Source organism: Aythya ferina (assembly GCF_964211825.1).
Source record: "Aythya ferina genome assembly, chromosome: 8".
Lineage (NCBI taxonomy): Eukaryota > Metazoa > Chordata > Aves > Anseriformes > Anatidae > Aythya > Aythya ferina.
The window spans coordinates 24,268,111-24,290,694 of NC_140304.1; the positions used below are offsets into that span (position 1 = coordinate 24,268,111).

At 50.4% G+C, this 22,584-nt stretch overlaps 1 long non-coding RNA gene across 1 annotated transcript; it reads left to right on the forward strand.

Annotated features, from left to right (window-relative positions):
* The first annotated feature begins 19,224 nt into the window (after positions 1-19,224).
* Positions 19,225-22,341, forward strand: LOC311440851. Its single transcript, XR_014695634.1, has 2 exons — positions 19,225-19,332; positions 21,242-22,341. It is a non-coding gene; the product is annotated as an uncharacterized lncRNA (long non-coding RNA).
* The last annotated feature ends 243 nt before the right edge of the window (positions 22,342-22,584 follow it).

A 22,584-nucleotide genomic window follows, 5' to 3' on the forward strand; every position in this document is an offset into this window, starting at 1 on the left:
TTTCTTTAACATGTGTAACAGCACCCGAAATACAAGTGACTTTGATTATTCTCTTGTCCAGCTCTGCCCAAGGTCAAAGCCAAGAACAACACAGACGAGCCATAGGAAAGCACACAAAAGCCTTCTGCAAGCATGCACGCAGGGCTCCACAGCATGAGTGTGGTTTTGTTCTCCCTGGGGCTCTCCAAGGTGAACCACGAGCAGCATCCTCTCCTCAGGTTACAGATGGGGAAACTGAGGCAGACAGCCACCAAGCAGGTCACAAGCTTACACAGAACAGGGACTAGTCCCTCCTTGGCTTCAGTTGGCTTTAATTCAGTCACAGAAAGCCAGGTGAGGTGCCCATTTTCTAACCCAAATCCAGGCTGTTTCTGCACCAGAGGAGAGGAGCAGTGCCAGGAGGGAAGGGAACATGGATGCGGGAGCCAAGCCTTCACGAAGAGGGGAGGGAGAAATAGAGAGATCTCCTATCTGAGACCCCAGCATTAATTCATATGTTGATGAATGCCATAAATTAGATTGCAATCAGCCTGCATTCTCCGGGGACCCGTTCCCTGTAACGAGGCAGAGCCGAGCCTGTTCCCAACCCAGAGAACTTCTGGAGACTCCGAGCGCAGCTCCTTCCTTCCCCGCCCTCGGTAAATAAATAACGTTTGAGAAGAGGAAGGTATTAGCTGTGAATGGATTTTAATTGAAGCAATGGTAAATTCGTTTCATAATCTTTAATTAGCAGAGATACTCGCTGGAAATGTAATTTAAGGAAACTTGCTCCTTTGGTTGGAAGGCCCCGGTGATGGGGTTTAGTTGGCGCTGTGGCCTCTGCAGTCAGGTACATAATGCACGGAGGCCCAGGATGAAGGCACTGGCTCACAGGGCAAAGCAGTGAGAGCAGGAAAAAGGCCTCACATGTCTGTGAGACTCTGAAACTAAAACACCCCATCTGGAGACCCGAGTGAAGGTTATCAGCCATGAGCAGTGGTAAAGGACAGCTTGGGGTGCAGAGACCCAGGATGAAATGACAGTGCTTGCTTCTCTGCTTGTCTTCTCTCTGTTCATGCTCCACTTCTTGCCTGCTTATGCTGGGATGGAAACCAGCTTCCTTTCATCTCAATTCCTAGCAGAGCTAGACTCGTCCCAGCAAAGGGAACGTGGGCCGGTTCTTCTCCTGGAGTCTGTTGACACACTGCTAGAAAATCCAATTACTGGGAGAGGAGGAAGGGGAAGAGCAGGGATTCTGCCTTCCCATGATGAAAACTTCGCGGGGTGTCACTGAGAGAGCAAATTGTTGGTGTTAGCAGGGAGGAATTATCCTGATGTGTGAATCCCATATTGAGTTTGTTGAGGCAATCATGAGAAAGATCATGGTAATCTGTGGGCATTTTGCAAGGAAGCCCAAGGGGAAAATGCAATGTTCTCTTTAATCAAATGTGGTCTTCAGGCTTGGTGCTGAGCATGGAAAACACATCCCCAATGCCTCAGTTTCCCCTTGGTAACAAAGGAATCTTAGAATCATAAAGTCATTTATGTTGGAAAATACCTTTAAATCAGCAGGTGGAACCATCAACCTAACAGTACCAACTCTGCTACTTCTCCATGTCCCTAAGCACTATGTCCACATTGCATATGGTTGGAGAGGGGTAGCCCCCCGTCTCTGAGCACCTGAGTGTGGGCATGGCGAGGTGCCCCAAAGCTGGGTTGTGCAGAGGGAATGGCACTTGTGGGTTGCTGTCTACAGGGAGACCTTGGTTTGGGGTGGCCTTGGAGCACCCCTCACGAGACCCAGGGACGGGCACTGTGGGGATGGATCTGTCCAGCCTCCCTCACTCCCACAAATAAGGAAAAGCAAGACCAGAGCTGAAAAGAGAAGCCTTTCTGGACCCAGCAGGGAGCTCCTGTTTTCTTTCCCCTTCATTAAATACCATGTTTTCCTCTAATGAAGGGGCCATCCAGAGCAATAATGAGACTCTTCTCACATCTCACTGTTTCAAATGCCACTTCCCCTTCCCTTGCAGAGACAAACCCAGGTTTCAGCAGCTACGAGGGCGGGCGCCTCGCTGCCACCTCACCATTTCCCTATCAAAATAAAAGCAAAATTAGTTCCCCGACAGGAATCACAAAACATCCGTGCAGGTGGTTGCTTCCTTCATCCCCTACCTCCCCTACCTCCACGGTGCCTCCGTTTTCTTTCTGTGAGCTCTGCCACATGCTGCCTTGCAGGGAAAGGTGGCTCAGGAGGAAAATGCGCTGGGTGTCCCATCAGTGCCACGTGTCTGCCCCTCGGAGCTCCTTGATTTTGCTCAGGACATTGCAGCCTGTGCCGTGAGGACAAGAGGGGATGGCAGCCCCTCCAGGAGTGGCTGCACAGACACAGCGGCTGGCCTGTAAGTGTCTCCTCATCCATCATCAACGCGGAGTTCAATTACAGCCTATTAGGGTTTTCTCGATTTGCCAGTTAATTAATAAAATCTGCATCGCAGATGAGTTCTATTTACATAAGAGCTGAAGGAGGCAAGTCTTCGTCTTATTTAATAGCAGGGAATATTCAGATGTCAGATTAACTCCTTGCTCTCGGTGCCGACTTGTTGTTTACTCGGCTGTGTTTTAAGGATGCTCTGAATTCCCCTTTCTTACTGCGAAGCAGAGGCGGTAATGGGAACTTCATTTTCCTGAGCACTGGTTGTTTTATTAAAACAACTTCCAATAAGCTGCAAAATCATTTCTGTATGAAGGTAGGAGTCCCCAGCTAGAACAAGAGGTGCCTAAAGGGGCAATGACAGAGGCCTATTGTATTATATCACAGAGGGAAGGAAGATCACTGTCTTTTCCTCATAATTAGGTGCTTCTGAAAGTGAGCAATCAGCACACTTAACACAGACACAAGAAAGTTTTTTTTTTTTCCATGAAGAGCAATTGAATTGCCCAGCCCATTTCCACAGGATGCTGTGGAGGCTGGTGCGAGTTCAGGGAGGGATTAGAAAAAGACGTGGCTGCTAAACCCCATGAGATGAATGCAGTTTCTGGCTAATGAAACCCCAAACCACACACCACCAAAGATGAGAAGTTTGAGTCAAGACCACTTTGTATGTGCCCTGTTTCTGCTGCTTTTCATGCATCTGCTGCAGCCACTGAACAGGCTGGGTGTACCATTGGTCTCAACCTCCTACAGCAATTCAGCTGATCATTTGGAGAAGAGGCTAACACAGTCCCCATTGCTTCCAGGGCTGGTGAGAACCAAGGAAAGCCCAAAGCCCCACTGGGATGTAGGGAGATCTTGAGCAGTCTTGGCTATTTATCTGCATTTGAAGTCCCTAAGTAACAGTTTAAGGTCAAGATGCCACCAGCCAGCCTGCCATACGGAGTAACATGGCGTGGGAGAGAGCTTCCCTCCGGACACGGTTCACATCTGACCTTTGCTTGCTGGTGCCTCAGCATTGTCCTTGCCTGATGAGCTTCTTGGAGGGCTGAAGAATTAAGAGGCTGTGGAGGTGCCAAAAGAAATCAGGGAATGTGATTGGGAAGGAAACCTGGGAAATGAACCTTGCTTTTTAATCAACATACCAAGCAAAGCAGGGCTAATCAGCATTAATCAAGTAGAGCGCTGTTGTTAGCTGGAGGCCCTGATTTAGAACAGGGTGCTCTACTAATGGCCCAGCAGGGGAGTTTTTCCAGCTAGAAATCCCTTGCCTGGGACAGTGATTGATCTGCTGAAGATACATTGATCTGCTTTCCCAACTGCACAGCAGCTCGGGCTCTGTCATCATTTCTCCTTTTTTCTCTTTCAGCAGAAGTGCTGGGACATCTCCCTGAAGGAGAGTCCCACGGCAGCAGCCACAAGCCAGGTGATAAAAACAACATCCTGCAGGATCCAGGCGTCTTTGTTTTCATCATGCAGCCAGCCCGTGGGCGTGCGTGGCTCTGCCCTAGCAGCAGCTGTCATCCTGCAGGCAGAAATGCAGAGGCTTCGAGAGCAGGAATTCCCCTGGAGAGCAGCCACCATCCTGCTGAGGTGCTCTGCAGGTGATGAGGGGGAGGCTGAGAGTGGGGATGCTGAAACCAGTTCCCTGCGAGGTGCCTTCGGCACTACTGGGGTCTATCTAGCCCTGAGGGCACCGTCCTGCATTCACCCATCCTCTCTCCTGGTATTCATGCTCCTGAGCACTGCCGGTGGCTGGGCACAGCGATGGGGACAGGCAGACCAGGACCTTCTAAATGAGGCAAATCAATTTTTTGGAGTCCTCATTTCATTCAATTAACCAAAGCCTTCCTGCTTTACCACCCCCAATGTTTGAAGTGTCAGGCATGAAAGCAAAGGGAAGGCAATCAGACGTAGTGAGGCCTATTGGAGATAATTGAACATCACCAGAGTGATGCCACCAACTTCTCTGTGATCTTTTCTTCTTCCTGAGCAGCAGTGGGCTGAGAAGCAGCATCTGAGGAAGGCGTGGAGAAAAAAAAAACAGCAAGTTGGGAGGCAGGCAGGCAGGCTCAGTGCCTGCTGGAGAGAATGGAAGGCTGTGAGGCTGTGAGGAAGTTACCAAGAAGATCAAGTCAAGCTCTTCACAGTGGTCACAGGGGGAGAATGAGTAGTGATGGACACCAGCAGGAACAAGAGAGGTTCAGACTCTTTCTTTTTATGTGTACTCTTTCTGTGGCATGTGTTTTTCCCCATGAGGACAGTCAAGCAGAGGGACTGTGTGATCCCTGTCCAGGTTTTAAGACCTGGCTGGACAAAGCCTTGCACAACCAGGTCTGACCTCAGAGCTGACCCTGCTTTGGGCAGGAGGTTTCTAGGGATTTGCTCCCAGTCTTCTAGGATTGTCCCCAGGTGCTCTCAAGGAATTCCCTATGTGGCTTTCAGGAACATCTCAGGATGTTTTCCAGGAATCTGCCAAGGAGTTCTCCAGGAATTTTCGTGTTGGTTTCTAGGAATCTCCACTTTGCTTACCTGGAGTTTCTCCTTTGGTTTATTTATTTATTTATTTATTGAGGGATTTTCCTGGAGTGCTTCCTGGGAATTTCTCAGGTTCCTTCCAACTCATAGATCACTATGTTTCTAGGAATTCTTATATTACTTTCCAGGGCTTTTTATGTTTCTTCCTAGGAATTTCCTCATTGCTTTCTAGAAATCTCCTCTTTGGTTTCTAGAAATGCCTCGTGTTGCTTCCAAGAAATTTCTCACGTTACTCTCAAGGGAAGTCCTAACATGCTTACCATGCATTTTGTAGATGTTTTCTCAGGATTTCCTAGGCTTTCCTGTAGGAATCTCCCCTTTGCTTTCTAGGACTGTCCATGCTGCTTCCCAGGATTTTCCTAGGATGCTTTCCAGGAATCCTAGAGCTGTCTGTGACCTCAGCTGTGCAGGTTTCTTTACACCACTGCTACATCTCTCCAACTCCTTTCCTAAGTGAACACCGTTTGGCTGTTCACTTGGGGACCTGAATATGCTGGAGCCTCTTGCAATAGTCAAAGCATCATTTGTTGGAACAGTACCCAGGCCTCCGAGCTGATGTCTGGAAGAGCAGAAATGTCAGCAGTAACAGCAGTGCCGAGGAGGTTTGTCTTCTGCCACAGGCTCGCTTGTCATTCCAGTCACATCCAAGCTGCCCAGGTAGGTCGATCACAGAGCATGCTGAAGGAGTCACCTGGATCAGCGGTGCAAATGAAGTGGAAACCACCAGCTCTTGTACAACACAGCCCCATTAATCTCTTTAGAAGTTAATGTGGTTTGCATGTAATGCCTGGAGATGAAAGATGGGCTGGAGATTTTAAGGCATTAACAAAATCCAGGTGAAAACCGAAAGTGAAATCCTGTGAGGGATCCAGGACTTGCCCGATGCCTTCAAACCTTTGATGTGACGCTGACTTAGGGAGTGACCTTGGGTTCGACCTTGGTTCCACACTGGCTTTGGGCTGTGACTGAGCCAGCAAGGGCAGCCTTGCTTTTCTCTCTGTTTGAGTCAGAAGTGTGGCAGATGTATTGAAGCTGAAACTTTTGGTGGGTAAAAAAAGAACAGCTTTGACAAACGTCTCAGATAAAAAACAGCCCTGAAATTCTTGAAAAGTGCCACTTTAACAAGCGAGATTTTTAGTTTTGCAATTTGAAACACCCTTGTTCCGCAAATTAATCTGATTATTAACAGCATGGTCAGAAGCTACTGAAACAAAACATTTTAATTGGTTCAAACCAGTTGGTTTTGTTTTTATACCATTTCATTTGCGGTTCACAGAAGCTTGAGATTTTATCTTTCATCATCAGCTGGGACTGGAGGGAAAAGAAGAAATCTCCAGAAGCTTTGTGAAGTAAACCCTTTACCCACTTGGCTTGTAATGCTGGTACTGGGAAAAAAGGCTTGTCTCTGTGTTGGTGGGCTCCCCAAACCTCCCTCTCCTCCATCTAAATCAGATTTTCAGATCTCAGCTGGGAATCCTCCTGCAAGCAACTACAGGCAGCTGTCAGCTGGGGAGGCTGAGGCACGGGCACGTGTCCCTTTTGGTTGCTCCTTTTGCAGGGCGGGGGACATCACCCAGAGCAGAAGGCAGGTGAGTGGGGACTGTTGTTCACCAAAAGGTTCCTAACCTGGATTTCTAAGGTTGGTGCTGTTCACTCTGTGGGAAAAGGAGATGAAAGGCTGCACTACCCCTCCTCCCTGCGCACACAGGTCTAAGCTCTCTGTGGTGCTCACGCATGAGAGTGCTGGAGCTCAGAGCCCACCAGCAGTGCTCCTCGTGAAGCAGGACCAGCTGACCTTTCGCTGGACTCACCCAAGTGTGTGCAGCACAGCTCTCCAGGCAGGCACGGCAGCTGTAAATAAGCAGCTCATCTGAATGCTGAGCGTCCCTTGACGAAGGAAAGCGCTCGGGCGTGTTAAGGGGCAGCTCTTTATTTTCCTCAGCTCCCATTGGGCTTTCCAATTAGCTGGAGAACGCATTCATGATGGAAGGGCCTTCTGCTGAAGCAATCACACAAACTCTGTGTTGTCTTGCACCTATCTGCTACAAGAAGCAGCCCTTTCTAGGGAGAGGAGCTGCCTGGCATTCTGGAGAGAAAACCCGTCAGCCTCAGCATCTTGATAGACCCTTGGCTAATGAAAGCCAAGTCTGTAGAGCTGGTCCTGGTCCAGAAGACGGCCTGTGCTGTAATGTCAGGTGAGCTGGGTAACCACAGCAAGGGCATTTCTGGTTCACTGAGTGGTATTTGCCAGGTAAGACTAGGTAGGACCATCCCTTGACCTGGTGGGACTCCATGCAGCATCCACGGAGGATATTCATATAGGGTTTCGAATTAATATTGCACACCCCAGGCAGTGCAGCAGGTTTATCGAGGTGCCAGATTTCTGCTAAGACTGTCCAGAATCTACTTAACATAATCTGGCATTTCATAACTCTTAAAATTCTCTCCTATGGTTCTCTTAATGGCATGCAAAAACACAGACGTCGGAAGGAGGGAACACAAAAAAGATGCTAATGACCTTTTAATAAAAATTATAGACAGAATTTCATGGCAGAAGAAGGCGTTCATTTCCAATCGCCTCGCTTAATATGGAAATAAGGGGCAATCAGTCAGAGCCAGTCACACCCGCAGCGCAGAGCAAGAAAAGTCCAGGCTGATGGTGTGGGGGAAGACACAACAGCAAGAGGCAGCTCTAAATGCTTCATTTGAATGTTCTCCCCCTCTAGCACTGTTTGCCTTTTCTGTGGTGCCTCTTTTCTTCCAGGTCTGCTCAGAAGCTGGCACTCACCAGCTGCGGTGGCAATGTGAGCCTGCGGCTTGTGAGCTGGGAGCTTGGTCAGTGGGAGTGGGATATCCGAGAGACCTGACCCCTATCTGAGCCAGAGGGACTTCTCCAAGAAACAGAGATTTATATTTCATCAGTTGCCTTCAGTTTCCTTCACACTTTTGGGATTCCTCTGTGCTGGGCACACCTCAAGGCTCTGGGATGCACTTTCAAGCCCTTGGCATCCTCAGTGGGGTCTCGGTCCTCAGAGGGAAGTTTCCAAACCCAGCAGCAATGACTCCAGCAATGCCCCTGCTAACGGTACTGTGCTCCTGAGGACAGGGTGTGTGCAGAGGACTTGCTGCTGTGCTTCATGCCTTGATGCCCAGCCCATGTCCAAACCCTTACGCTGCCACTGCCTGCTCACAGCATTGCTCCCGCAGCCGGCGTGAAGTCAGTGCATAGCTCTGAGGATAGGAAGATCTTTGTGCCAGGGGTGATCTTTTTGAAGGGATGATTTTCTAGAAGGGATGAATGACAACAGGGTCGTTTCCATGTTGGTGTGGTTGAGTGCCAGCAGTTTGACAGGCAGGAGGGGAGTCACAAGCTACTGGGTGTTGAAAGTGGCTGTGGTGGAAACATGGAGCTCGGGAGGCCAGGGATTCAGAGCTGATCTCTGCCTTCATTTACACACCAGCAGACTTTGGGTCATGCTAGTGGGCAGAGCTTGGTGACAGCCCTGAACAAGCAGGAGACCAGTGCTGTTAGCAGTACGGTCAGGAAAACCATCTTTTTTACTTGAAAATTGATCGCGTTTGATCTGAGCTCTGGTGCGTGACAGTAATCGTGGCCCACTGCAGGGTCGTTATTAAAAGGATTGTCAAGTCAGAAGCTCACTCATGTCATTTCTAATACACCTTTGCACAAGAGGCAGCTGAAGGCAGACTGGAAATCCAGCCAGAGCAGCTCCTGCATCCGGAGAAAATTCCCTTTGAATGGCTCGTATGGGTGCACCAGCTCCAGGGGGTCAAAGGGGGCTTGCAGGGCATGTCCAGGTGTTGCTCTGTGATGGAGCACAGAGACCATTCCTCTTCAGAGGGCTGGGCTGGCCTTTGGGCTGAGGAAATCTTACAGGATGGTGTAAATAAGGAAGAAAATAACACCCCAGAGAAAGCGTGGGCTTTCCATGGCTGGCCACAGCTGTGCCACAGGGACCTCGTGCCTTGCAGGGAGGCTCTGCAGTGACTGTGCAGCAGCGGGCTGCAGGCAGGCAGCAGGTTACAGCAGGGACAGATGGCAGCAGGGATGTGGATCCAGACCGTGGGAAGTGCTGCCAGCCCTGGGGACAATTAGTCACGCCGGGAGTGGGTGCGCAGAGCCGCTGCGACGGGGCGAGTGAGGGCGAGCGGGGGCCTGGGAATGGGAGGCTGGAAAGGGGGAGACTCAGTGAGTGAGAGGCACGGGTTAGGTCTCCTGACAGCAAATAAAAGCATGGATGGAAAGTGAACATGAAAGAGGGTGTTAATTTGGTTCCAATGAACCCGTCCACAGCCTCAGAAGTAATCTCTTCACTTTCATCCCACTGCTTAACCAGCGTGGCTCTGCAGAGCTCATAAGCAGGAGAACTTCTGGACTGCAGGATATCCCACAGCTATTTTTCTTTAGTTTCTGGTCTTCCTTTGAAACAGATTTCATTTTTTTTCCCCCTATGGTTCAAAATTTCTCCAAAAAGTACACTTGGGAATACTATTTTGAGGTGTTTCCAAACCCATTTTGGCTCATCGCACCACAAAACCAAGGCAGAAGCCCCTTCCATGGAGGAGGCTGCTCAGTCCCTGCTTCCTGCGGTGTCTGATGTGCTGTGAGCACTGCCCAGCTCCCTCTGCAGCAAGCCACGGACTGGTAGAGGCTGAAGTCTGCAGCATTTCCTTAATGCTTATCTCTGGGATGGGCAGATGCAGGTAGGACCTTGTACTGCTGTTCTTTCAAGTACCATCCACTCTGTTTCTCTCTCTCTCTTTTTTTTTTTTTTTTTCTTTCTTTTTTTTTTTTTTTTCTTTCCTTTGTGTTTCAAAGGACAACAGATTAGGCAACACGGGGACAGATGAGAATTCCCCCATAGAACCCATGTTCCTAATTAGTTTCCTAAATACATAACAAGGTGCCACAGCTGTAGTATGGATCTAGCTGACCTTTCAAGTTGTAGAGTGTACTTATTAAATGCCAAGCTGCCTGAAAAACATGCAGAGCATGATTTTCTTGCCTCTTCTCTATTATATGGGTTTTCTGAGGGGTGGAGATGAAGAGGGTGCTTTACCAGAGCAAGGGCAGGCAAGATTATAAAGGCTGAAGCACAAACAGCATCCGTCTCACAGTGAAATTAACTTCGGAGGAATTATTAGGCAAGGAACGAACTGGCTGAGGCCTTTCAGTGCTAAGGGCTTTGATCTGGCTCTGGGAAAACCAATAAATCAGTAAGCGCTATAGACTCACCCTGAGTGCCTAAGAGCAGCCAAACCATCATTGCCCAGGGCTGGAAGGGAGGCACTGAGCTGGTGGCCATGCAGGGAGAAGACCTGGGAGCCTGGCAGTGGGACAGATCTGCTCTGACAAAGTGTCCCAGATGAGGTTCCAGCCCAGGAACACAGCCCTGACATCCACGGTGTGGAAGAGCCATGCCAGCCTGCTGGAAGGGAAACCCAGAGGGCATGGTGTTAGGACCAGAGCCCCAAGCCTGTACTGTTATATGTGGTACAAAAAGGTTTGGAGAAACCATGGCCGTGGTCCAGCAGTGCTTCATCGCTCCAAGGGAGGAGCAAGGTGAGGTGAAAAGGCCAGCAGGCCAGCCACACTGAGCCTGAGCTTCATTCTTACTCAGATTTTGTGCATCCGCAAAGCCATAATGCGGTTTAGTGATGCAGTCCCGAAATAGCCTGCTTGTCCATCATGAAACCCTCGCTAAGTCAGCCTGCGTGCTTATTTAGGGAACTGGTAATTTCCTTCAGCCCGGCTTCCCCGACCAGCTAATCGCCTGCCAAGGGGCTGAAGGTGACAGACTGGAGGAGGGAGCACAGAGCAACGAGGAAACATCACTGCAGGTGGTTTTTAATATCCAAGAGGCAGTGGCAGACAGGAGAGTGATGGAAAAGTGTGGACATGGGCAGCTCATCTGCCAGGAGCTGCCTGTTCTACAGGCAAACAGATGGGCCTTTCAGCACTTGTTTCAGCAGGGAATCAACCTGCAGTGTTACATTAAAGGGGAGAAAAGTGCCAAACGGTGAAGAGCTGGCCCAGAGGACAGGGGAGGGCAGTGTCCCTATGGCAAGCTATTGCTCCCGGGGAATTTCCCTGCTTCTCTTATCGGTAGCCTCAGCAGTGAGCTGTAAGACAGCAGGACTCTGAGGGCAAAGTTTCCAAGCTATTCCCCATAGAAATGTTTCATTTGCAGCTTGTGCCATGCTTTAAACTCAGTAGATATGCAGTGCATTGTGGCTTTGTCTATATAGGCTATGTAACAAATGGTTTCCAGCGCAGCCAAGAGAAGGAATCACTTGTTCCCTGAATCCCCAAATTCAGTGTTTCTTTTCAAGCAGTAATAGAACTGTGAAGAATCTCCTATCACTCCCATTGCCTTGGTCCCCCATGGAATGAATTTGCCTGGCAAGTGTCAGCAAGATGATTCCCCTCGATGAGCTCTTCCAGAAACACCAGCTCCCCCTTTTTTTAAATGAACACTTCAGCTTCTGACATGACCTCAGGAGCCCATGGCCTTATTTTATTTCCTTCTGCATCCCTCTCAAACATCATGGGAAACATGCTCAGGTTTCAGGGCTGAATGTGTTTTGGAAATGAATTTTCTATTTCATTACCCCGCCTAAGACCTCTGAAAAGATATGGTAAGGAAGTTAATTCTTTCCTCCCTTTTATTGCTGGTTGGCAATAGGCTATTAACAAAAAGAGATGTGGAAACTCCCCTTGCTACATTAGATTTATTTTTGCTTGTCTCTTTAATGGACTCCGGCTGCTTCTCAAGGGCCCTCTGTCTAGTCAGAATTGCTTTTTTCTGCTAAGCAAATCGCCCTTGTGCATTAATAGGCTTTAATTGCCCTGAGCAGCTTCAGCTGGGACACCCACCCCTGCACCCTCTGCACATTGGTCTAGGGGCTCCATTTAAGCTCAGGGCATAGCTGCCAGCCTCTTTTCTGGTCCTGGTGCTTAGCTAGGTAGGGAAAATTTTGTCTCTCTCATTTCTGATTCTGTTTCCATAATGAACCCTGGATGTGTGTTGTAAGTAACTTGCCCCATTTCCTGCTGGGGGCTCCCTGGGTGGGTGCTGGGTCTGATTTATCACCTTGCCTCATGTGGGGCTGTCAGTGGACTGTCACCCGCACTCTGCTCTGCTTGCCTTGTTGAGGTGCTGGGGTGCTGTGCCCTGGTCTGTGAGGGCCCGTGGAGCTCCTCTGCCCCCTGCTTGCTGTCCCCTGGGAGCAGCCCAGCTCTTGCTGCTCCCAGACACCCAGCCTCTGTTTTTGGTTGAATAGTGATGTGCAAATTGGCAAATACAAGTGCCAGCTTGAGTATTTACTGAAGGGATTAAGTGTTCTTTTACCTCCTCTTTTGGTTCCTCCTGTCCCATTGCCTGGTATGACTCTAAGCTCCTTCTGCCTGCTTAATGGGTGCTGTCCTGCCCCTCCTGCAGGAGCTGGGCTTTGAACCTGAAAGCTGTGGGAGGTGGGAGGAAGCTCCTGCCTGATTCCAGCAGGATTTGTTCAGTTACCATCAGTGTCTTTGAGTATCTCTGAATCCTGCTGCCTGTAATAGGATCTAGCCAAGGGGAGGATGTCCTGACCCAGAAGCAGAGCACACGTTCCTCCAAAAAGCACCATTCTTTCTCTTGTCTATTTCTGTCCTCCAGTGCCCTTTAATCTCACTTCCAGAGAGGATGCTGCTTTTTCTCTTTCCCTTTCTTCTTGCTGTTAAGTAAGTATTTACTTTAAGTGAGAAGAGGGGGTGAGCAGCAAGGTTAAATTAGTGACTCTTACCTAGTGAGAGAACCATTCCCTGCCCACATCAGGAAGCATATTGTTTTGGCAGTTGATTTCAGGTTGCTTCTCTTCCTCATTCCCTTTGGGGATCTGACAATATTATTAGACGTTGGTTTGTAGATTATTCTGCACGGCTTCCCCCGGTGCCTGTCTCAAAAGGTCCTTCGTAGCTCCCAGCTGCAGGGTGACAGGAGAGGCTGTGCACCGTGCTGTGACAGGGACTGGTGGGCACTGAGTCACCACTCCAGGCCCTTGCTGCTGCTTTCTGCCCCTCTGATGTGGGCAAATGCAGGACCTCCCCCCTCAAAGCACCCCTCCTGTGTATGAGCTTCATTTTTTTGGGGGGTGGCTGTGACTGCTGGCAGTGTTTGCGGGAAATAATTGTGGGGAGAGGGACAAGTGACAGAATACAAGAGAGTTTGGAGTGCTAATCTTAGGGTCAGTTTTGGTGTATCTCAGGGTCCTGCTCATTCAAGCCCTGGCACCAGTGCTGCCCCACAAGAAGCTCAGGAGGAGAAGATGGCATCTCTGCAATGATCTGAAGGCCTCTCCTTGGAGCTGACCCTACAGCTGCTTGTGGGGTACCTGAGGCTTGTTCCAGCTCCTGGCTGGGCTGTGGGGTGACAGGGTTCCTTGCTGGGGACAGAATCCCTTGGGAGCTGGCTGATAGCCTTGCCCTGTCCTGTCTTATGAAGGTAAGGAAAGGCCACCTCCATGCTGTGACTGTGCTCAGTCTTCATCCTTCCAGGGATTGAGACACTTAGCTCTGAAGCTCCTGTGATGTGGCCTGTGGATTCAGGATGCTATCCCTGGGCTGGAGCTTTCCTGCCTTAGTGGTTCATGTCCCAAAGACCACTTGGGAGAGCACACTCCTGTGCTGACTTGTTCCTGCCCTACCGCTTCACTCAGGAGGCTATGGGAGGACCTGCATTTCTTAAGGCAAACTCCCCACACGTTTGTAGGCAGTTTATTGCTGACAGGCTGTCTGGTCTGAGACTCCTCTGTGATTTTCTTCCCTGCGAACCCCTGCTGGGTGCTTTCCAGTACCTCCCCAGCTGACTCTATAATCAGATCAGCTCCCCGCAGGGATCCGCAGAGGGACACTCATTCTTGGTGTCTAACTGATTGGGTTTGTTTCAACACAGGCTGATTGTGAAGAGGTTTTCTCAGGACTGTGTGGTAGCTCTGCCTTTGGAAATGGAAATGCCCTGCTATTTCAGCAGTTAATCACTGCCTTTCGCTGATGAGCCCTGGCTGTGCTTTGTACAGAGGTTTCTCTTTGGAAGTGTTTTTCCAGGTGTATTTCTCCTGTTGGAGGCTGGCTGCAGGACAGAGTGAGAAGATGCAAGCATCTACCTGCAGCCAAATGTCTAGGAGATATTTTCCTGTGCCTCTGGTCAGAGTCCCCCCTTAGGCCAGTGTGCCCCTGGGGCTGACTTACTGCTGTCTTGGTTTGCATTTTGAAATGGCTCTGGCCTGGATCAGGACTGAGCAGCTCTTTTATGATCCTGGCACATGTTTCTTCAAGACTATATCCTCACTCGTCTGTAACCAGTTTCATTTACCTAGCTGCATCCTGATTCTGTTTCTCTGCACTTTCTATGACCAGTCACACCTCTGCCTGCTCACAGACCAGCCAAAGGCATGAGATGGTGACAGCAGGGCTGAGCTGTGAGCCCAGGCTCTAGCTAGAAGCTTCCTGATGGGTGGTTGGGCTCAGGACGCTGTGGGTGGACATATCTTTGTTCCCTGGTTAGTGGATCTCATCCTCCAGAAGACCAAAAGCTTTCCAGTGCTGCAGACACTCAGCCTTCTCCTAAAAAGCAGGATGAGTTCATTAAAACACTGCGCTCCATGCTTAGTCCCCAGCCAGATGTATTCCCCCGATGGGCTTTCCTATTGTTTAAGCCAATAGAGCCCAGGCCTTCTCCCAGTGAGCTCAATCTCTTATCTGCTGTTTCTATAGCAACCTCTTATCCTAAAAGGAGCCTGAAATCCCTTTGTAAACACGGCTTGAGGGTATGCCCACAAACACACGTGGCAGGGAAGACAGCAGGTGCCCGGAGGGGTGCCTAATGGGAAGTCAGGAGTCATCTTGTACCTCTCTGGCTTTGCAGGATGGCTTGAGAGGCTTGTTTTTGCCAGCCCAGCTGGTGCTTTAATAACAATTCTGCTGTTCTGCACTTGGAGTGAAGGGGCCAGAAGACCCGCTGAGCCTGTAAGCAGCTCTGGCTTCATGGCCTGGGCCTGGTTTCCTCCCTGGCCTCCTGGCAGCTTTGCATCCAAGGAGGCCTTGATCCAGCATCCCTGGGTGACAATGGAGGGATTCATGTCAGCTTAAAAGGGATGTGTCATATATCAGCAGGGCCAAACTGCTTTTTCAGCAAGATAAGCTAAGCATGATGCACTATTAGGGTAGAAACACTGAACGCAGATATGGCCTTTTATTTGTGATGGCCTGTAAATGTTGCTCTTGTGGTTAAATCCAGCATAGGCCACAATTCCTCTGAACACAGCTTAACAACAACACAGCTGTCCCCCAGGGACCCTGAAGTCCTTTCTCTGGCTGTGACACTGCACCACTAGTGCATGCTGAGTGCATTTACCAATGTTTATTCTTTATTTTGCTGATGGTAGTGCACACAGGCACCAAGGTTGGTGATCATATGAACAACTGGTCAGAGATGGGTCTGCCTTCAGGAATACAGAAACTTGAAACCTTTGGCAGTGTGTACCTGGTACCATCTGATGCATCTAAGCTCCTCAGAGGCTCTGTGGGACTCCGCTACACAAGAATATTTTTTTTTATGCTTGTCTGTGGATTCTGATGGGAAATTTCCCAGGGGAAATTTCACTGCAGAAAGAATACTTTCCTTCCTTATTCTTAGGGTGGATAAAGGGATGGAGGAAAGCCCACAAGAAAGCTCTGAAGAAATCTTTCTGGACCCTCATTATCACTATGACTAAGGAATGGATGGACACCCACAATATATTTCAGGCACTACTTTAGCAAGGTGGTGATCCCCCTCAGCACACAGGCACTCCAAATCAGCTGGAAGCTGAATTAAATGTTTGATGACAAGGTTTCCAGCACAGACCATAACAGCTCTTCGTAGCTGAATTGAGGACAGCTGAAAATATCAGGAAAGCACCTATACAGGTGTCAAACTGCTCTCTGCAAGCAGGCACAGCTGACCATGCATGAGGGAAGACTGATGGACTCATTGCAGAGCCACTATTTCACCTCAAACTTTTCCTGCAAGTCCTCGGCTGCTGATTGTGTTTGGCTTTAATGTGCTGATGGACTTGTGAGGGTGTGGTTCTGCCCATGCCTGTTGTGGAAGAGCTGTGTGGGTGATTTGGAGGACTCAGAAGATGTTTAAGCAGTTAATTGGTTCTCTCAATGGGGCTGGAGGGCTTGTGGGAGGGTAGCCGCTGGTGTAGGAGCATTAAACAATTGGCAAAACATTATGCTGATTATTCATGTATTAATTGGCAGAAGAAAAAGCTCCGGGGGAGGCTCAGACTGCTAATTTCCATCCTGACACAGCACTGAAAGGTCTCCCCAAGCAAAATCTACTCCCTTGAGAGCTTTCCTTCAGCTTAGCTGTGACTCTAATAACACCCAGGAGACTCCTCCTGGGGTTAGCATCCCTGGTTAGACAGGGTGAAGTGGCAGTGTCCTTGCGTGCCTATTCCTTCTCTGCTGGGGTCCTTATGGGGTTATTCCCAGCGCTGCATTTATGACACTTGGGTGTCAGCCCAGACAAGGCCACCAGCTGCCCTGCCCTACAAAAGTGCCTCCTCTTCCTTGCAAAATGCAGCTGGGGACTTCCAGCTCTCAAATGCCTGTTGCTTAGTGAGAAGAAAGCCAGGAACCAGCACTGTTGCGGGTGAAGAGATCATCCCCTTGCTAAGCTGCTCGGTGGGAAGGTCTCTGCCAGCTGTGGAGAGGGTGGAAGGCAGAGGAGATGCAGTTGTTGCTTGGAGACAGGGAATGACAACAGATGAAGTTTTTTTTTTTTCCCCTCACAAGCTTGTGACTGTCTGTACCTGTGAAAAATGGACTCCAAACGCCAATACACAGGGGAGCGAGGTGTGAAAACCCTGACCTTGGAGGCTCTGGGAGTGTGACTGTCGTGGTGCTTCATTTATTTTGCTGCAGTACTTCGAGGGGATGCTTCTGGCCAGAAGCTGAGCTCAGTTTCAAGCCTTTAGCATAGATTAATCTTGAGATCCCCTATTTTTATTTTAAATAGTTGCTTATTGCCAGTCTAAACAGTCTGGTGCTGGGCCATGCTCCATCCCAGGGGTGATGTGGACATGTGGGTTTCTCATTGTAAGAAAGTTGGTCAATCTGTGAATATCATTGTTTTGCCACAACAAACAGTGTTTTGATGTGGGCCAGGGATTAAATTGCTGTATGGCATGAAATCATCCCTTCCTGCTGCCAGTGAGGGGACAAAGGCTAATTCATGGCAGTAATAAGCCTTCACCAGTGGAGGAGCAGTTATGAAGTCTTATCTGCCTCACCCAGACCTTTATCAGGGCAACCCTGTTTCCAGCAAGAAACAAGTGAAGTAGGAAGAGCAACACCCCCTGCTTACTTACAGATATTTGCCTTTTTAATGAGAAGAAATGAGTAAGAACAAAGTGCTCCAGGCCTGATGCTTAGCTAAGCCTGTGTGTGCATTGGTAAATGTTCTTCCTGCAGGATCAAGCCTGGTCACAGCTGTGTGGGAATGGTCTGAACTGGAAGACTAAACTGTGTGAGCTCCAAGTGATCAATGGAGAGATTTCCTGGCTCCACAGCACGAGGAGAAATGGCTTGCACTGACTTCATCTTTCCGTGGGAAGCCTTCCTTGTGCTTGTCGGTCTGGCTGCTTGTCTGGGTTACTGCTGGGGTGATGGATGATGGTTTGGATGCTATCCTGAAAAATGTAACCTTGGGCATGCAGCATTGCCTTTGGTTGTGTGCAAAGGACCATGCTCCCTTCTGGTCCCCTGGCAAAGGAGATGGATGGCCCTGACCTTCCCAGAGCAAAACTACCCTGCTTCTCTGAGCAACCCATGAGAAAATGAGAATTTATTGGGGGAAACTAACTGAAGAATATGGAGGGTTGAGGTGGAAAGCCTTCCAGAGCCAGTATCCAAGCAGGTCTAACTGGGAGCTGGGGTGTTAGCTGTGTGGCTTAGTTTTGTGTGGTTGGAAGAAAGATGCTGAAAATGTTTGGTATTTCAGCCCAGGACTGGGTCCCTGGGCAGGAAACTTGAGCTAGGGTTACCACTTATCCCTCTTCAGCCAATCTAGCCTGGAGGTCCTGAAAAGGTCCCTAGGAGTCTCTTTGAGAAATGACATCTCAAACGACAAAGCTGAAGCTTTGGGAGGTGCTTGATGCTGATACCTTGACAAGACAAACTGGGGAGAGGGCTCAGCCCCAGCCTGTCCTGTCTTGTAACTCCATGCTGGCTCCATCCTGGATGAGGAGCATTGGTGCTTTAAAAACAAAACAAAAACAAACAAAAAAATGGAATCCAACAACAAAATACTAGCTTTCTGTTTCTTTGGGGTCTAAAAATGTATAAAGTGGGGCTCTCCCAGAGTGATGTCAGGTCTCATCACAGCAGGGCTGTCACTGGGATTGTTCCATCCCTCTGTTCCAGTGGCACACGTGCAAACTGGCAGCCTCCAAGCCTCCAACTTTGGAGCTATTTGGGTTGAAATTGGTTGACCAGCTCCCAAGCTGAGCGTGAATTGACATGCAGGCGGTCCCACACGGCGTGCTATTGTTTCTTTAGAAAACCTGGTTAATAACAGTAATAAACCCAGCAGCTTTATGGCTCCGGCGATGTATCAGCATGCTGTCACACTGATGGCAAAACACTTCAATTCCAGCAAGCAGAAAGTGATGGGCCTGCAGAGAGACATATGTTCCTGCTCTATTATTTTTATTGTTAATGGCAGGGTTTTTGAAAGCCTCCCATTTCCTGCTCACACCTGGAAGGGAGGAGAGCTGCTCCCACAGGGTGGGAGGGCAGGGGGGCTGGCAGGGACAGCTTCAGGGGGGCTGCTGCTGGCAGGGATTTGCTGCTGAGATTATGGTGCCCTGGGGCTGAATGTGTAGGTCCTGTCCTGACCCCCTGTGTAGGAAGAGCCCCTGGGTCCTGATCCAGCCCCATGGAGCCTGGAGGGTTCCTCCCGGCAGGGTCACACCAGGACCCAGCCCCTGGCCCTGGGACTGTCGCCTACATGAGACACCAATTTGCTCTGTGCTCAGAAATCCTCAGAAGCTGCTAAATCTGAGACCTTTGGAGAGGCACAGAGCAGCGCTCAGAGTTGTGGCGTGACAGCTGCTGTTCCCAAGCATTAGAGGGAAGTGTCACCCCGTAATGGCAGCAGAGAGTGCACCTGGGCCTGGGCTGGTGATGAATTGCAAATTACCGGTGTGTTTTGTAGCAGGGCAGCTTCTCACTCTTCCCTCCACCCCCAGGGAGGAGACATCTCTCCTGGAGATCAAAACAGGCTGGAGTTAGGGACCAGGGGAAGAAGCCTCTCCACCCAGGGAGCCCTGTAAGTGGCTTTGCGTCTCCCTGGGGGGTAGGGGGATGCACGTGGATCTGCTCTCCATTTCCAAAAAAAAGCAGGGAGGGTTGGAGGCAGCGAGACAGAATTCAGGAGGGAGCCGTGTGCGTGGGTGGAAGCGCTGACAAGTAGGAAAAACCTCTCATCTCAGAAAATGCAACCTGATGAATGCAGGCAGCGGAGGAGAGAGCTGGGGTTTGGGTGCCTGACAGTCAGATTGGGGGGAGCTGATGAGAGCAGGAGGGCTCTGATCCAGCAGCACCTGTGCACATCCTGGGGGCTTAAAACTGGGCTGGTGCTGAAGTGGTGGGGTAGGAAGGTCTGACTTGTAGGTGGGGGAGATGGCCCAGCCTCCCCCAGCAGTGATTTCCCCACACCAGGGCAAATTTGGTGCCTTCAATTTGGATGTGCTGGTGCAGGGGTCCCTGCAGCCAGGAGTCCAACTCCAGCATCACCTGTGTGACCTCCCTGGCCTTAAGTGAGGGTAAAAGGGAGGAAACGACAGGAATCATCCCTGCAAATCCATGCGCTGGGCTGGTCACAGTGATCAAAGGTGACATTGGAGCAGTGCTGGGTGTGGAGCCGCTTCCAATAAGTGGGTTTCATCTTAATTGCATCTCTCTAAAGCCAGGGTGGCTGCTGTGTGAGGAAACCTTTGAGCCAGAGCCTGACGGGCTGGAGGGACTCTGGGATGCTGAGGGAGGCAGAGGAGGAGCACAGTGGTGCCCACGGTTGGTGTAGGATCAGCCTGAGCTGAGTAATACTAATGAGCAGCTGATTAGTGTAATCACGGCTTCACCTGTGCGTCAGGGGAAGGGGGCATTTCCTAATCACCTGCCGGAGGGTCCCCAAGGTCAAGGAATAACTCAGAGGATGGAGCTGGCATCCTGCACCCCCTGGCCATGGGTACCACGGTCTGGTCATGGGTGCTGGCAGAGCTGCCGGGGGCAGGAGGTGGCTGTGCCCTGCCGGAGGAGGATGGGGACGGTTGCATAAGCCACGCACCCTCCTCCCGCATCGGCATTCATGCTGCGCAGCCCCTATTATTGGGCTTGCAAATGACACTAATTTCCCTTCCCGAGCCCTCCCTATAATTTAGCAGCAATGTCCTGTACTCAGATATTATTAGCTGCGTCTTACGTGAACAGTTGCCCTCTTTCTGTTGGTTGGGGGGAGATAACGAGTTTAATAGGGCCAGCAGACCCGGACCAAGCGCCTCTGCCTTTGTTTTTTAATTGACCAGGCTGGCCGGGGTGGGAATGGCATCGCACAGGCTCTCACCCCTCCTTAGCTGTCACCAGCAGCTCAGAGGCAATCCCCAGACCTCTGCACTGCAGGAGCGGGGTGTCTTAGGAGGCCACCTGCAAAGATAGCAGTTGTAGGGCTCTCTGACCTCTGGTAGCTGTGATATTTCCAGGCCCGTTGCTCCTTCGGGCTCAAAGCCACCCAGCTCTTTTGCTGCGCCCCATTCCTTTAAGGTTTTATTGTGCTCGGCTGAACACAAGGTGACCTCGAACCCGAGGAACACACGTAGACCTGTGCGTGGTTTGTCAAGAACAGCAAGAAAAACAAATGGGTAGGAAACAATTCCCAGATACACTGCCCTGCCCCAGCCCCTTGTACCGTGACCAGCTCAGCCCGTGCTGCTCTGCCTTCCTGCCCCTACACGTGCCAGTACAGCAACCCGTGCATCACTTCCAGCACAGGACAATGTACAGGGGATGGAAACCCTTGGTCGGGAGTTGGATAGCGGTGCTGGAAGCACAGCTTTGTCTCCCAGGGCATTGGAGAGAGAACGTTTTCCTCCTCCTGCGTAGTCCTCAGGAGACTCTTACTGGTGATGGACAAAGAATTGATGCTCCCACTTTGTTAATTTTCTGTGCCTTCTTTTACTCAGCAGTGCCACGGGTTTGTGGAAGGGAATTCCTTCTGGCTAAGCAAACACATCAGCGATGCAGTCTATACAAGAGGACAGAGAAGATCATCTTCTGCTGACCCCTCTCTTCCTATTACCAGCCTTCCCCTGAGCAGGTGCTCAGCTCCGCAGCGGGGACCACAGATGCTGGCTTTTTTCTCTCAGCTTGGTTTCTGCAAGAATGTAAAACTCCCGCTGGTAATTAAAGATAAAACGCAGGGCTTTGCTGCAGGCCATCTCCACTGGCAACCCAGGAACATAATCTGAAGTTTAGCAAAGGTTTCACTAATTTCAAAGCGGGAAGGGCCACAGGGCTGGGCTCGGTAACAAAGGGAGGGAGGAACCCCTGGTGGATTGAGTCAGATCAGCTCGCGCTGCCGTCTCCTCTGGCTTTGATTCGGTTCTCCTGGGAAGGCACCCAGCCGGCCCCGCTCCTTCTCCCCGTCTCTGGAGGTTGCTCCACCAGCTGCCTTCAAAGCGCCCGAGTTTGGCAGAGATCTCTCTGAAATATCCCACGCTCACCTGAGAGTGCAGAAAAATAAAAGGGAGAGGAGGAAGAAAGCAAGGAGAAAAACTCCGTGGGCTTTTGGAAAGGCCTGATGGATGTGTCCCCTGCCAGCTCTGTGACGGATCGGCCCGCAGTACCTAGGACATCTCCTGCTGGAGAGCTCCCAGCATGGCCCAGTAAAGGGGTAGAGTTCACTGCAACGCTCACTGGTTTATGCTGGTGGTGCAGCAGATCTCCGTGCACACATCCCCACAGCAGCTCAGGCCAGGGATGTCCCATCCTGCTGGGGTGCTGGCCTCCTGCTCAGAGCAGGTGCCAAGCCCGTGAGGCTGGGGAGGTCATCCAAGCTGGAGGTTTTGTTTCTCCCACCTACCCTGTGCTGTACCCAGCCAAAACATCTCTTCCAGAAAAAAAAACAACAAAAAAAAAAAAAAAAAAAAAAACCAACCCAAAAAAAAACAACCCACAGAAGTATCTGCCTGTGACCTGAAGCCATCAGAACCTGGAGACCTCACTGCTCTGCTGGGCGTCTCGTTCCAGTGGCTGAGCTGCAGCGGGGGAAATAAATAAACATCTGTTCACGTTATTTGCATTTCTCTGACTCCAAAAACAGCCCTGTCCCTGCTGGACCACAGAGCCTGGGGCAGGTGTCTGTGCAGGTCCCCTCCTTTTGCTCTTGGAGGGCAGGGGTTTGGTTGCAGGAGCTGAGCTCGGAGCAGGCCGAGTGACAGCAGGCAGGGTGCGATGCCAGGAGATGCAGCTGGGAGTTTCCCTGCGTGCTATCGGAGCCGTCGATCTCCACAACGTCTGTCTGGAA